The 15,259-nt window shown below is 36.4% G+C and overlaps 1 long non-coding RNA gene across 1 annotated transcript in view; it reads right to left on the reverse strand.

The window, feature by feature from the left end:
* Positions 1-6,002: 6,002 nt before the first annotated feature.
* Positions 6,003-15,259, reverse strand: part of LOC113110661 (uncharacterized) — a 38,471-nt gene continuing 29,214 nt past the window's right edge. Inside the window, exon 3 of the long non-coding RNA XR_003293188.1 lies at positions 6,003-6,460. This is a non-coding gene — a long non-coding RNA (uncharacterized LOC113110661). The remainder of the gene's footprint in view (positions 6,461-15,259) is intronic.

Genomic DNA, 15,259 nt, shown 5'->3' on the forward strand with positions numbered 1-15,259 from the left:
ACATCACTTTCTTGTCTTTACCTCTGTCTCAGTGATTTTCCACAAGCCAGAATGATTTATTGCAGAAAGCAGCTGCTTTAATCACCCTAACTTATGACCTTTAGACAGGAAAACAAAATCCCTTTAAAATGAGGAAAACCAAGCAGTCGTACTGTTAAATAGGTGTAAAGGGTGCTAGAACAATAGGGAAAGCATCCCTTGGAATCTGTGGCCCACAAGGAGCAGGATAATGTATGTGAACATCTGGTGTGTGCAGAGGGCTGCCAGGACAAGACAAAGCCACGTGTCCAGGCATGGATGCACACACACGGTCCCCGGCGACACACACATGGACACCTCACCTGGCCAGTCTCAGAAAAGAGAAATAAAGACTCAGAGGAACAATGACTCCGGTACTAGAACTGGCTGGGGCTGAAAAGAGTGGCAAATAAAAGAGAAAATGGTGAGAGAAATGAGGGAAGGAAGGAAGCAGAATCGATAAATGGAATGAAAGAAAGAAAGAAAGAAAACACATCCATGCCTACAGGGCAAATAGCATATAGCTGGTGATGGAAAGGGAATCTGCATCTAAATGTGACAAATCTTTATGCTCAAAGGCTTAGCAAATGAATATGCATGAGAGAATAAAATGATATGCCTTTAAGCAGGGCACTTATTCTGTGTGTTCACCCTCAGAGGATTTTCAAAGGTACAGCTGAATATGAAGACAATATACTGCAGAATCAAATAGCAAAAACGGCCATTTAAAAAAGCCCTCGGCCAAGTATAAATGTCACGACACCATTCAGAGTCATGCCGACTGGAGCCTCAGAGGGTTCAGGCAATACAGAGAAAGATTAGATATTTGCATTTGCCATCCATAAAATTCAAGTACAGTTTTACCAAAAAAACAATTATAGATACAACAGTGAACACATATACATTTATTATTACAACATTCTTTGGAAAACTTCATTCTTGGTTGGTAAATCAGAACGTTCAGTGTATGCTGTTTACAGTCTCTCTTCTCACATAATAAAATTAACATTAAACAACAGAGTTTCAGATTATTACTGGCTGATTATACACTATCCCTTAAATATTGCTATGTACTTATTTAGTGTCGCTTAATGCAATTTAATGTATTACCCTGTTAAATATTGTACATGATAGTATAAGCTATTAAAGCTATTAAGTTCTTTTAACATCTACACATATTGTCAAAATATTTGAAAGATATTTGTGTCTACACAATGTAAGTCAGTGGCATCCAAAACATCATTGGACCCCGCTGGCTTTTACTGAATGGACATTAAAAAAATTATACTGACACATTCCTCAAAATACACTGAAAGAAAAGTTGAAAAGTTAAAGAAAAGTTAAAAGAGTATGTTTTGCAAGAAAATAAATAGTATACTTTAAAATTCCATGTTTAATCCAGTTTAATGTAATGGCATTTATTTACTAGCAATGTCTGAGTGAAAACTGTTTCTACAACACTATTGTATTTGCTTTGAAAAATTTCACTTAGAAGTTGGCGGTCTTGACAAATTTCATAAATAATTACAAGCAAACAGCAAGCAACACATTGCAAGTTTAAAACTGAAATAGTATTTTCTTTTTATATGTACTCCAGTAATATTATTCATTCACAAGACCTTCACTTCACTCCAGGTACATGGAATGAAGAGAGTTTTGATCCAGATGGTCGGGCAGCTGTGGCCATCATCCACAACTAGTTTTATTTTTTATTTTTTTGCTTTAGATTTGGGGAAGAAACTCACAAGGACAGGATGCTTGCTATATAATGGACTATGTGATGCAAGGTAAACCACAAAATGTCTCACCCTCAGGTGAGAGCTGAAGAACATCTAGATGCTGGGCAATACAGACATAGTGAGTGAGGGGAAGGGGAAGTTACAGATGACTGTGCCATCTAATACTGAAGAATTGTCAGAAGAAAACAAGAAGCATCATTTGAAAAAATGCAGAGCAATCACCATGAATATTGTTGGGAAGAACACATTGAGTTGAGTTTTGCGGAAAGTTAATGAGGAAATCCTAACTAGTAAAGTAAAAGTAAAAGAGAAACAAAAGCATATCAGTTCAGTGTACTGCTGAATAAATGGAGCGCTGAATGAGTTGGCAAAAACCAGCATCGTAGGATATGTTATTTTGAGTCAGAGTTACTGTCGGGCACGTCCATGTATGAGTTTTGATTATGTTGATCTCCAGATCTGTGCTGCTCGAGCAGCAAAATGTTTCAGACATTTCAAAACCAAATTGTTCAGTCCAATTTGGGTAACTGGTTCATCCAGTTCACTAAAAAGACCCGTTTAAAAAAAATGTAATTTATCAACCGGACACGTTCATAATGCTGTGATTCACCCCATAGCTAGTTGGTTTGGTTTAAGTCTTATAAAAATCCCTATGAGAAAAAAAAAAAAAAAAAAAAAAACAAGAAATGAAAAGAATAGGTTGAATTGTATACACAGTATTTTCAAAATATGTTATGTTTGTATTTACTTATTTACTACAAGTCAATATATATATATATATATATATATATATATATATATATATATATATATATATATATATATATATACACACACACACACACACGCATATATAAATGCCTCATGGGAATTCACTTAAGAAATACCCCTTTTGTACATTTGTCTTATCTGATTTTCACGAAGCATGTTTGATTCAAATTAAAGACTGCAACCATGTGGTTCATTAACTGATTGGTTTAATTAATGACTTTTAGCTTTATTGATTATTTTTTGGGATGAAAGAAAAAAGGAATTAAAAATATTGTTCTGGACCATGGCTGCTGAATAAGTCAGCTGTCACTGTTCCCCTACTCGGAATGTCATCACAATCAGCCCTTGATTAAAGGGATACTCTAGGACAAAATGAAAATGTTGTCATTAATCCCTTACCCCCATGTCGTTCCAAACCCGTAAGAGCTTCGTTCGTCTTCGAAACGCAGTTTAGGATATTTTGGATGAAAACCGGGAGGCTTGAGAGTGTCCCATAGACTGCAAAGGAAGGTCCAAAAAAGTATTACAAGAGATCATCAGGATAGTCCATCTGCCATCAGTGGTTCAACTGTAAATTAAGGAGCAACGAGAACACATTTGTAAGTGAAGCTTACAGCTTTATTCAACAATTCCTTTGTCAACAGTCTCCTCTGTGTCTCCCCATATCACCGTATACTGCGTATGCTCTTCTGTGTCAGCCGCGCCACAAGGAAGCACTGTTTTCATTCAAATCAAAGCTAAATAACGAAGAAACAGTGCATCCTTGTGGACATACGAAGCTTTTACAGGTTTGTGTAAGTGATTAAAGCGATTTAAAAAAATTCATTTTGGGGTGGAGTAACCCTTTAATGACAAAATTTTTATTTTGGGGTGGAGTATCACTTTAACACCTGAGGTCGGTCGCAAAATTATTTATTTGATTTACGGTGATACAATACAGCAAAACACTAAGTAGGCCACCTTCTCTGCTGGAAGTTTTCATATTTCATACGCAGCCACATTTAATATCCTAATAATGACGAGGCCAGATCCCAGATCCCAGACCCTTTTGGAAAAAATTCCCCCACACAATAAGGTAATATATTTCCTCGTCACAATAAGGTAATATAAGATAGGGAAAAATACCAGAAGAAAAAAATAGGAAGGACAGAGTAGGAAGAAAGAAGCCACGGGAGCCTGAGCTAAATGTGTCTTGTCAGGAAGGAGTTAAGGCCATAACGATGTAGCTCAGCCCTGACCCTTCACACTCCAAGGTATCCTCTGCATGGAATTCTTATTTCCCACCAAACTGACAAAGTGTTTTTAATCTTTTCTTGCCCTCTCTACTGGAGATTGGGGAAACAAAAATCAATACTTGCTGGCAGGCGATCTAGCAAGCGGGTGAATTACAGAGGCCGCACTCCGGCCACAGCCACGGCACAGAGGGAGGCCTTGAAGGCAAGGGACCTTGGAAGTGGCGTTTGAGATGCAGGGGTCAATGGTTCAGCAATGGGTCGCAGTCTGAGGGGTGCTGTAGCTTTACTGCCACAGCTCACCATAATGAAAAATAACTTCAGGAGAGAAAGAATGGGAGCGAGAATCTCAGTGTGGATGAGGAGATTGGGGTGGGGTGGGGTGGGGGGATTTGGGGTTAAATCTGTCACCAAAAGCTCTCAAACAAAAGCTTATTAGGAGAGAATTGCAGGTGCAGGGTGGGTTATTACACATAAACACACATCACCGTAGTGTGTGAGACTAGATTGGTCGTTATCTGTTCATCCCATCAATCACACTCCTGGTCATACTAATGAGAATAAATTAAACTTAGTTAATAAATTAAACTTAGAGGTAGTTCACCCAAAAAGAGAATAATTTGCTCACACTCTTGATGCGCTGAAAGAAACAAAAATGTGAATTTTTGAAGAATACCCTGACCTCATAATGAAAATGAATGATGACTGAGATTGTAAAGCTTAAAAATAGTCAAGAAATTACATTTGTTCAAGATTTTTTTTTGTTGGTTATTTTTTTTGTTTGTTTGTTTGTTAATTGAAATAAAATAAATAGATAAAATGCATTAAAATAAAATTAAAAATGTTGTCTTGGCAAGAAAAAGTTTAAGCTGAAGTACGAAAATGTAATTTTAACAAAATTAAAAAATAAATACAGATAAATAGCAATATAATATAAGAATTAAATAAAAAAGCAACATATTACTATACCAAAAAGAATAATAATCTAAATATTACATATATATACACAGCAGGGTAGCATAATTTACCATGGTGACGCTCAAAACCAACCCACCTTCTTAAGCCCGAAGACCCAGGGTTTTCTCAAACTAAACACAAACTTACGTGGGTAAAAACTGAAACTGGCTTTGTGCTACAGGCCACAGATGATAGGGCGTAAACATCTACACAGACAACAGTCGGCAAACACAGATGAACAGGGAGGAACTAAATATTGTGGAGACAAACTAAATGATGATCAGCTGTAATGACTGGTTAGTGTCCATGAAACAGATGTTCGGCGGGAACTCAAACAAAGGAACACATGTGATCAATGAAAACAAACTAAAGCAAACTGAACTGTGACACACACACTTGCTATTTTGAATGCATGAAATGTAAGAGTTAAGAATTGTCCAATTCTAAATACAGCACATGAATTGTACAGACTAGTACAGGTCACGTTCATTCTTAACAAATTGTCCTTCTGTGTTCCACAGAAGAAAGAAAGTCATACAGGGTTGGATTTAAATTAAAGGGAGAGTTAACGTTGATTGAATTCCTGTAACTGGCCTCTTATTGGCATACAAGATCTGCACCTGAAACAGAATGAAAGCCACATTACACAGTGCCGATATTAACAAACTGGATAATAAATAAAGGTGTGGATTGAAAAAGTTTTAACTTATATTACTTTGTGTTTTCAGTGTGACTAACAAAACACAAAGTGCTTACTATTGAATAGCTAAATTAAAAAATCTTTCACAATCAATACGGTGACTGGCACCTGTCGATAAGTTTCTTTCTCTGTTAATTATCCACTCTAGCATAGACAGCTGTAACTATCAAATTTAATAAAGCCAAATTACTTCATGTACAATATATCTTCATTTCTTTTCTAATGTGCTTTTAGGAGATAAAAAAAACATAATAAAACCATTTAAAACCATTACATTTGAAATGTAGCACACAGTAAAACAATAGCATTAGTACATCAAAGACACTGAATATTAAACCTCTTTACTGATTATTAAGATAACTGTATATTTGTATTTATAAGCCATTCCAAATGTTCTTTAACAAGGTGAAACGATTTCCCATTTATTCAGTCCCATTCCCAGAAAGATCATTCAAGACCGACAAGGACATGCTATATATTACCAATTCACCAAATTAAGCTTTTTTTTATTTTCTCTATATGAAATAAGCACCCCATTTAGGTAAACAAACATTCTTTGTTGATGGGAAGATTGTTTTAGGAAGCTGTTGCAAAAATGTCAGATTACTCAATTATCCCACCACCCGACAGCTGGCAGGCAAAACAATTAGGACTGTGAAGATGATAATGATGATGATGATGAACTGAATCTATAATGCCTTTATTTTTTAAAACAAAGCAGAAGAATTTCTGTCATGACCCTTGTGGGCTTACAACAGGTCTTGGTCTGGATCATACGGTCTGATTGTTGAGACAGAAAGAAGATAATGCTGAGACTTCAGACAATGGTAATTACGCCATTTTAATTATGGCTGTCTTCTGAAGGCGTGAATCCAGTTTTGAGGCCACTGCCGAGGAACCAACACCATTTCCTTTGAAAACGTTGGAACCTTGGAAGTCCATTGCTGTAGATTGATTTAGACGACAGGAAGGAGGTGTTTCTGTGATCGATGATTGAAAGGTAGCTGATTTGCTCACTCTCAAAGGGCTCCCTTGACCTTTTTCTGAGGTGAAATTGAAAAAAAACAGCTGTATTTAGTAACATGTCATTAAAATCAACCAGACAGGCTCCATTAAAAAATACTGGATAAAAAAATAAGGGAATATATCTAAAATATTCTATATCTGTCTGTCTGTATGTCTGTCTGTCTGTCTGTCTGTCTGTCTATCTTCCATATTCCACAGTGACTTACATACAAATATATATTTACAGTATTACAGTGTGTTTTATTTTCACTACACAAAATAAATAGGGGATAGAATATACAGTTTCTACAGAATTAAACTTATTACTCTTATGGAATGTCACCTATAAAGATAGGTATAACTGTGTGTGTGTGTGTGTGTGTGTGTGTGTGAGCGTGCGTGTGTGTGTGGGTGTGTGTGTGTGGTTACATATTTTGGGGACAAATTGTAACCCAGAAGTAAGCAAAATCTGAAAATCCTTTTTTGAGGACGTCCTCCGTTTGTCAACATACAGCAGGATAAAAGGGAGAGAAAATGATCAGAGATGTATCAAAAGAGGAGAGACAGATGGCATCAAATACAGCATTTTACATTACACCATGTAGAGCCATATACCATGGTCGAGTCTGCACATATAACTTGCCTTCCATCTGAAAAGTTCAGTTACAGTATGGATTCAGTCATATGGCACAATGAAGATATTTACAGCACTGAGAGTAAAATCTGTTTTAGGACAAAACCTTATGGCCATGTCATACTGTACCTTAATCAAGCCTTTTGATAACACACTGCACTACTTTTACAAACATTATGTTTGCAACTGCTGTCTTCATGGAATAATATTTTCCTATTACAGAGGAATTCCTTTTTTTACCTTACCATATTTGGGACATCAGCCAACCAGTTTTAGTTACATGTACATTTAATTATTTAGCAGAAGCTTTTATTCAAAGTTTTATTTTATTTTATTTTATTTTATTTTATATAGAATGACATAGAATATAATAGAATAGATAAGTGATAGTATTAGTTTGTCAGGTTCTGGGAAAAAAAACTCATGTGTCTTTAGACATTTGTTTAAATGACCAAAGACTCAGCTGTTCAAACTGAGATTTGGAGGCTGGGCACAGTCCAAGAAAAGGTCTGTGATTGTGATTTTGTGCCTCTTTGAGATGGCACCACAAGGCGTTGTTTACTTGCAGTATGCAAGCATCTGGAGGGAGCATAAGTTTTAACTAGTGAGTTTAGGTATATTGGTGCAGCGCCAGTTTTTGTCTTGTAGGTAAATTGAGTACCTTGAATTTGATGTGAGCAGCCATTGGTAGCCAGTGTAAACTGGGAAAGTAGTGGCCTAATGGTTAGAGAGTTTGACTCCTAACCCCAAGGTTGTGGGTTCAAGTCTCTGGCCAGCAATATCACGACTGATGTGCCCTTGAGCACAGAACCCACAACTGCTCCCCAGGCACTGCAGCATAAATGGCTTTCCACTGCTCCGTGTGTGTGTGTGTGTGTGTTCACTGCTGTGCTTGTCCACTTTGGATGGGTTACATACTGAGCACAAATTCTGAGTATGGGTCACCATAATTAGCTGTATGCCATGTCACTAAAGACCACTCTCACGGCTGCATTCTGGATCAGTTGCAGAAGCTTGATAGTAGAAAAACCATGCTTCTGAATGACAGATCCTAATGATGACATGTAGATGGAGAAGATAACAGGTCCAAGCACTGAGCCTTGAGGAACCCCAGTAGCAAGAAGTTAGAAACTTCACCCCTACTAGACACCCTGAAGGACTTACATGAGAAGTAAGACTTAAACCATAGGAGTGCGGTTCCTGAGATGTCCATCTTCATAAGGTTGGAAAGGAGGATTGCTTAACTGCGTCAAAAAGCAGCAAACAGATCCAGCAAGATGAATACTGAGGATTTTGGAGGTGCTCTTGCCAGTCTCAGGGTTTCAGTAACAAAGAGCAGGGCAGTCTCAGTTGAGTGGCCACTTTTGAAGTTTTACATACATTTAACTAGCGAGTTTGACTGGCAGGTTTTATTTACTGACTAAAGTCAAAATTTTTACTTTGGACCCCACAACCATTTTTGCCAATAGCAAAAGCAATACCATTGCCAATCAGGTGAATCATCAAAAATAGTTAACAGGAGTAATAGAAGGATATGCACATATACATAGATATTCACATATTTTCCACTCAGCTTCAGCTGCCCACTGGGGTTTCAAATGGGGTTGTATAACAATAAGCTCCCACACAGAGACTTCTCAAAGACAGCTTTGCACTCCTGAGTTTTGCAAACTCATCTCCATTTGTTAAAAATTTCATGTAGCACCTCAGCACTTATCCCAACACTTTGCGAAACGAAACGACCTGAACTCTTGGCAAAGCCAGCTGAAGGGCTTTCTTTTTTCTGTCTCTCATTTGCTTTAGCATATTAGAGTGTTTTCTGGGAAAATTAGCTATAGAAATTAATTCAGGATTAATTGGTGCCTTTATCTCGTTAGGACAATCTAATTTGGGGGATGATGGAATTGTTTAGACTCCCCTTTTGCATAATTGGATTGCAGTGAATGGCTGTCATTATCATCTCTTTAGCGGTGTCTGCGGACCACCTCTTCCTGGCCTCCACCTCGTAAAGAGCCATCATGTGTTTAGCTAGTATTTTGCTAACTCCTGAAACACAGCGATAAACCAGAAACGAGCATGTGCCAAACAGCACAGCAGTGATTACCTCTCATATAAAACCATTACTGCACAGTCGAACATGTTCATGTGCTAGTTTGTACTCTATCCCATCTGACGTACAGCATATAGGTGCTAACAAAGGAGACAATGGATTGAACACGAGCAAAAACAGACGTATGGCTGGATATATTAATGATATTTAGTGATTAATAATTTTTTATAGTATTTCAAGTTTCCTATATGAGTCCTCAGAGGGCAGGTGTACTAAGGAGCAGTTAAATGTGCCAAAGGTATATTTCACCATTACTGTATTTTTAGCTCTTTTGATTGACAGTGGCTTTTGACAGTAGTATTATTGTCCACTCACAAACAGCTTCATCTCACACTATCATGCAAACAATAGTATCAGTTTTGATTTGGTGGCACTGAACATCAGTGTTGGGGAAAGTTACTTTTAAAAGTAATGGATTACAATATTGCATTTCTACATAAAATAACAATAATTTTGCCAAGTGTAAAGGCCCTTTCACACTAAAAGTAAAATTAATTATCCTCAGCCTGAAGGAAGTGCCTCTGCACCTCACTCCTGATTTCTCTCAACATGGGGACAGGAAAGATGTCAGTGAATAAATGGAGAAACAATGGAAATGGCATTACTTATTTGAAAACGTTACTGAGATATTTTCTTGTAAATTCAAAAGTAATTTGTTAGACAGATCAAACAAATTACAAACAGATCGGCCAGGCTCCACCACCACCCAATAATTTGGTTTTGCTCAAAGTAAGGCTGTTGACAGTAGGACGTTTGTGGAAGACAGTTATACGGTTTTACTTTGAAATTAGGGTTGAATGAAGCTGTGAAACGCCAAGTACAAACTGATCCCACTTAAAGGTTTCGTTCACCCAAAAATGAAAATTAGCCTGTGCTTTACCCACCCTCAAAGCATCTTAAGTATATGTGACTTTCTTCTTTCAGACAAAACCAATCAGAGTTATATTAAACTGTCCTGCCCCCTCCACCCTTTCTATGGAAAAATATTATATTTTTTTCAAAAGCAATTGCAAATTGTATTTTCAATTGCGTTTTCCACATGTGGGTGCATAAATTGTGACATAATGCAAATGCAATTACAAATCTTGAATTACCGTTTGTGTTTTGGCTTTTGCGAACGCACAGTAACTGCCACATTTAAAATGAAAAAGCACCCTTTGCAAGTCCATTTGCAACTGCATTCCTCATGTCTTACGAGCCCTGAGCCTGTCATATTTAATTAGCGATATTAATTACCACATTTGCTTTTTCACTTTCTCTGCGTCGTGCATGTAATCTGCCAAAACTCATATATAATTGCAATTCCTTTTGCATTTGGGGGTGAATAAAGGCCCCCTGTATCAAATTCATGCATTTTTGTAAGATAAATATCCATATTTCAAGTGTAACAAACTGATTATTTTTTTTCTTACTGAACTAACCCTTTAAATCCCATCTGAAATCAGCCAATTCACACATAATGTATATATGAATGCCCATGGAAAACATTGAAAGCATTGGAGGTTTCAAGCAAATAAGTACAGCACTTCAGCACATATGAATGTTTCTTTTTTTATTCTTTCTTTTTGTATCGCTGTGCAGTTCTCAGAGCTGCAGCCTTAAGACATTCCATTAACAGCGATCGCTGATGGAATGGGAAGGTCACTGGAGTATCAGTTGATTCACTGTTGTCAGCGCCCACAATTCTTGTCTGCCTAAACTGCTTGGTAACTATGGCAACAAGGCTGGAGGGCCCACCATTGTCTCACGTGTGGTGAAAGGGAATGGAGGGTTTTTTTTACACAGCAAGAATGAGTGTGTGACAAAAGTGAACAGGAGAAATTAAATGATACACAGCCATAGATCAATATAAGATCACAAAGCACTTATGAAATTTTATGGGCTCACAATTACTTTTTTTCACCCATACTAAATGTTGATGACTGAACCCTCCAATGAAGTTTGAAACCTCCTGTCTCCCATCTAAAGCTTGCAAGCTGGATCATCAGTGATGTGCAATTTGAAAGCATTATTATTCAAGCTCAGCTCGTAATGCTATTATACTGCGGGCATTTTCGAAGTTGTAAACAACAGAGGAAAGATACATGAAATTCAATGTGCCACTACCAAGGCAGTATGCAGTCCATAAAGCCAATCCCATGGAGAAAGGAATTTTATAGGAATTTTTCAGGGGATGTCGGTTGGGGGGGTATCTCGTGCTTCACAAATTGTCATTGGGTGCCACTGTCACAGTCTGCTAAGCGTCTAAAAAGTATTTTTAAGCAAAACTTAAATTGAAACGTTCACCCAAAAATGAACATTTTCAGAAAACGTACTCACCCTTCAGCTATCAAAAAGTGGATGAGATTGTTTCTTGATCAGAACACATTTGGAGAAATTTAGCATTGCCTCACTTGCTCACCAATAAATCCTCTGCAGTAAATGGGTGCCGTCAGAGTGAGAGTCCAAAGAGATAAAAACATCACATTAATCCAAAAGTAATCCACAAGACTACAATCAATCAGTTAAAACATGGAGCAAAAATCTGTGTGTTTGTAAGAAACTAATTGTTATTTAAGATATTTTAACTTCAAACCATTGCTTTTTGGCTAGAAACCAATTCCTCTATCCATGATGTTGCTTTCTCCAGTGGAAAAAGTTTTCTCGTCTGAATCAGGAAATTAATATGCACCGATCAAGCATAATTTACAAGTGGAAAGAAGATGCAAACCAGTATTAAACAAATATGTTAGTGGATTCTTATGTCAGGGAATATCAGAGAATATACATTTTCACTGGGTGATGAGTTATTATAAATTATAATAAAATTATAAAAATTATTTTATTATAATTATTATAAATTATAATAAAAGTATATTATAATAAAAGTATAATAAAAGTTATTATAAATTATATTTTGTTCAGAAGCAATGGTTTCAAGCTAAAATTTTCTTAATGATGGATTTGTTTCTTACAAAAATGCAGTTTTTCACTTCACAATATGTCAACTGATGGACTGGAGACATGTGGATTAGTTGTGGATAGGGTGACTATATGTCCTCTTTCCCCCAGACATGTCCTTGCAGAGGAATGAAATAGTTTTTGGTTTTGTTTTCGCTACAGTCCTTATACATTATATGTTTTCTTATTTGTTTTATAGCAGCTGTTTGGAATCTCATTCTGATGGTACCCATTCACTGCAGAGAATCCATTGATGAACAAGTGATGTAATAAATAAATTCATCCAAATCTGTCCGAAAAAAAAATCTACATCTTGGATGACCTGAGTAAATATAAAGTTCTAGGTTAACTTTTCATTTTCCTGGTTTTTATGGTATACTTGTGATGTATAATAATACATCTATTATATAAATCTATAATAAAGTGATGCATACTAAATGAATTTATCATGTTTTATAGAAATAATACCTGACAATGTTTGGCAAAAGGTGAAAATACACAGCCTAATATGTACATCTTTGTTGTTGTTTTTTAAATAAATATGTACTTCTAAGAGCCTTTCTTTGGGGGTTTCAGGTTTTAACTAAGGAGTCATACCCCCAAACCACTAAACATGTTTCCGAAAATGTAGGCTATAAACTAACTAAGTACTGTAAGATATACCAAGATTTTGTCAATGATCAGGTTTCCATTTAAAAGAGAGATTTCCTCAAGAAATATTGAATAGTGTTGTATTTTGTATATATATTTTTATTTTATTTTGATTGAATCGTACATGGTTTTTTTTTTTAGGTCACTACCAGTCCACCTGTTTTGAGGAGCAAAAAAGCACAAAACAAAAGGAGGATAGAAGAAAAGCAGAATAGAGAGAGAAAGATAAGGAGCACTCCTACGGGAGTTGGAGACATTAGGACCCATCAGTTTGACATACGAATCATTCTCTCATGTAAACATAAATATGAGAGTGTGTTCCTGAAGTCGTAGCAATTTCTGTTGCTAGGCTACGTTGCATTAAGCAGTGTAGCTGTCCCTGTTCATTTCGCTCCAGGGATTTCAAAGATAGCAAAAGAACCTGCCACCTATAATGAAGATTTTCTCCAACTATACAGCCTAGCTCATAAACATGACTTTAAATGCATCAGTATTAGGTTGTGAAAGTATATATTTTCAGTGGTGGACAGTAACGGAGTAGCTTTACTTCGTTACTGTACTTAAGTACATTTTTCAAGTATCTGTACTTTACTTGAGTAATTTTATTTTGAGTAACTTTTACTTTTACTTCACTACATTCCGAAGCATAAAATCGTACTTTTTACTTCACTACATTTCATAAAACATATCGTTACTCCCTATAATATATCACGTTCTCCGAGACGCAGAAGCGGTGTCTGATTCATCATGAATGAACTGAGTCTTTTCAAAATAAACCTTTAAATCGGATCGCGAATCGCACCAAACGATTCGTTTACGAATTAGAATGATCCAATTGCAGCTGTTCTGGAGTCGACCACTCACTGATTCAAATGAACCGTTTAGTGCGAGTCTCCAGAAGTAAGAACCGGGAGATCTTGTGAGCGCGCGTGCGTCTGATGTTGCTAAAAGTAAGGTCAGAATTTTCAGTTGTTTGGGAACTAAATCCGTTGTAAAGAGTGATCTATTTAAGCCCACTGAAATGCTCGAGTGCAGACACATCAATATTAGGTAAAAAAAAAAAAAACAACAACAACAACTTTAAATAACACAGATTAAATACAATAACTCATGCACGTTCAAATTCCCCGCTGCCATAATGTTAACAGTTTTATTAAAATGTCCTAGACGAGTAGACAGACATGAATGTTTATTCATAACCGTACTGAAAATAAGTAAATATTGTTAGCTGATGAAAACTGTCTAGCTAACAAGCTTGTTGGTGCTAAGTTGAGGTAATTTTTATAAATAATGTCCAAATATTTTTATTCAACCACCTATATATATATATATATATATATATAGAGAGAGAGAGAGAGAGAGAGAGAGAGAGAGAGATTACATCTGGGTAGAAAAGAAAGGATGTGATGTTCAGAACATGGTAACTACAGTAATTATTAAACTGGGAAGAGATGCACCCCGTTTGGCCAGGGTAGTTTTTAAACCATAGACAAGGTCTGAGAAGGAAAAAATCATTATGAAAATATAATTATATTTTCCATAATGTTCTTCCTAACTTCAGGCCTTATTATCATGTCATATATAAAGTTACAGTACAGACCAAAAGTTTGGACACACCTTCTCATTCAAAGAGTTTTCTTTATTTTTATGACTAAGAAAATTGTAGATTCACACTGAAGGCATCAAAACTATGAATTAACACATGTGGAATTATATATGGAATTATATTAATAACAAAAAAGTGTGAAACAACTGAAAATATGTCATATTCTAGGTTCTTCAAAGTAGCCACCTTTTGCTTTGATTACTGCTTTGCACACTCTTGGCATTCTCTTGATGAGCTTCAAGAGGTCGTCACCTGAAATGGTCTTCCAACAGTCTTGAAGGAGTTCCCCGAGAGATGCTTAGCACTTGTTGGCCCTTAGCTCACCCCTAAACCATCTGGATTGGGTTCAGGTCCGGTGACTGTGGAGGCCAGGTCATCTGGCGCAGCACCCCATCACTCTCCTTCTTGGTCAAATAGCCCTTGATGCCTTCAGTGTGACTCGACAATCTTCATAGTCATGAAAATAAAGAAAACTCTTTCAATGAGAAGGTGTGTTCAAACTTTTGGTCTGTACTGTAACTTTGATGTTCTGTAAAACAAACTTTAAATTACTTTGTTCTTATTGGTGAAAAACAGATGGTCAACTCTGTTTTCTCTCAGGTACATCACAGTGTAAGCTTCACAGTGAACATTACTCTCATCAGCGTAGTCCATATCAACAACAAAAATATATCTTGACTCCATATAGTGGTAATTTTGGAAAAAATCCCAGGTATTTTGAGCAGTAGGATTATAAAAAAATATGTGCTAATATAACATTAAATTAAGTAGCCTATATAAAATTGCAAACATCTATCTTTCAGTACTTTTGTACTTAAGTACATAAAAAATTTAGTACTTTTGTACTTTCACTTGAGTAAGATTGAAAAAGGAGTACTTTTACTTTTACTGGAGTA

Source organism: Carassius auratus, chromosome 2 (assembly GCF_003368295.1).
Source record: "Carassius auratus strain Wakin chromosome 2, ASM336829v1, whole genome shotgun sequence".
Taxonomy (NCBI): Eukaryota; Metazoa; Chordata; class Actinopteri; order Cypriniformes; family Cyprinidae; genus Carassius; species Carassius auratus.